The sequence below is a fragment of the Canis lupus genome, chromosome 4 (assembly GCF_011100685.1).
Source record: "Canis lupus familiaris isolate Mischka breed German Shepherd chromosome 4, alternate assembly UU_Cfam_GSD_1.0, whole genome shotgun sequence".
NCBI classification, from domain to species: Eukaryota; Metazoa; Chordata; class Mammalia; order Carnivora; family Canidae; genus Canis; species Canis lupus.
In genome coordinates, this window is record NC_049225.1 from 22,223,105 (window position 1) to 22,224,685 (window position 1,581).

A 1,581-nucleotide genomic window follows, 5' to 3' on the forward strand; every position below is an offset into this window, starting at 1 on the left:
GCAAAGCCTGAGGCGGGGATTCGCGGGCAGGTAGTCTATGTGGGGAGTGGTTCCAGAAACTACCAGTAGGGGAAGGAGGGATTGAGACCAGGAGGCAGGCCAGCCAAGAGAGCACGTGCGGGCAAGCAAGTCACCACTGTGGGCACGGGAGCTTCCCCTGTGGGGGGCCCTGGGAGTCAGGGTCGACTGCGTCCCTCAGAGTTATTCCCCCCCACGACGGGGAGGGGGCTGGAGGTTTCTGCACCACCCACCTCCCATCAGCCATTGGGTGAAGGCTGTTCTGGGCCGGGGCGGGGGCACTTCTGGCTTCCCCGTGGGGCAGGTAGAGGGGGCCTCCCTCAGGGCCTCAGGCAGGGGGTGGGGGCCGGCTGGGAGTGGGCCGAGGGAAGGTGGCCTGCGTGCCAGCACCACAGTGACCGCGGGCTGCAGGGACCCCGAGAGGCAGACAGGAGCCAGGGATCCGTGAAGAAGCCACAGGAAGACGTGTCCGGGAGATGTCGCTGTCCCGGTGAGGCTGTGGTTATGAGGCAGGATGTGGGTGACGGACGTGGGGCAATCAGGCACATGGTGGAGAGGATGCACAGCCTCCCGAAGCTGCAAGGGCCCCGGCACCTCCCCAGGGCTCTCCCTACCCCCACGCTGCTGGCTCTCCAGAGGGTCCTCCTCTGCGTCAGCGGGGGCCGTGCCCCAGAGGTCACTCAGTGTGTTGGAAGGGAGATGAAGGGTCTGGGAAGGAGCTGCTTCAGCAAAGCCCCCAAACTGGGCTGTGCTCAGTGCCAGCCCCAGGTCTCAGGAGAAGGAGATCCCTTGGACCTAGGGGAAGGGATGAGAGAAAAGCAATGCAGCCGAGATCCCCCAGCTCCCCGGCCTGAATGCCACCCTGGTCCCAGTCCGTGGGCACATCTGTCTCCCCGTCTGTCAGGCCGCAAGAGGGCGGGTGCTCTGCATGGCACATCTGCGGGATGTGGCTGACGGGAGGTGCTCCGTAACCACCTGCTGAACCGTGGGACCTGCGAGGGGTCCCAGCTGTTTCGTGCTCCATGCGCTTGGGTGGGGGGAGGCAGGTGCTGGGGACAACTGAGCCGTGAGGGAGAAGATGGGGTGGTGTCATCGGCCAGGGTTTTGCCAGAAACAGAAGCCAAGCCTGGATTTAAAATAAGCAGAAAAAGGATTTAGCTCCAACCAATGACCAATGGGAGGCGGTGCGCTGACACCCAGCTCCCTCCATGCCGAGCTGGGATAACTCGGGGTACGTGTTCCTCATTGGCTCTGGTGGCCCACAGTGGCGACCTGCTGAATGGCCGGCCACCACCCCTTCCCTGGCTCACTCCTCCTCTCCCCTGCCCGGCTTCGTGGAGTTGCCTGTGACATACATCACCTGTCCTCAAATCTTGGGCTCACCTCTGCTTCTGAAGGGACCCCCACACCTGGGGCAGGTGCCTCCTACGGGCCGACCCCGTCGCGTGTCCTTTCCTGGTTGCAGGGGACGATGGGGAAGCAAGAGTCAGGCATTTTCAGCTGCTGAGTGTGGGTGGGGTGGCTCTGCTTTCCAAGGGACTCACAGGTGGTGTGTCACCAGGG

The 1,581-nt window shown here is 63.7% G+C and overlaps 1 long non-coding RNA gene across 1 annotated transcript; it reads right to left on the minus strand.

Annotated features, from left to right (window-relative positions):
- Positions 1 to 246: 246 nt before the first annotated feature.
- On the minus strand, positions 247 to 1,581 carry LOC119871625. The gene is made up of 3 exons (XR_005357584.1): positions 1,402 to 1,581; positions 994 to 1,144; positions 247 to 813 (listed from the first exon to the last, which is right to left on the minus strand). It is a non-coding gene; the product is annotated as an uncharacterized LOC119871625 (long non-coding RNA).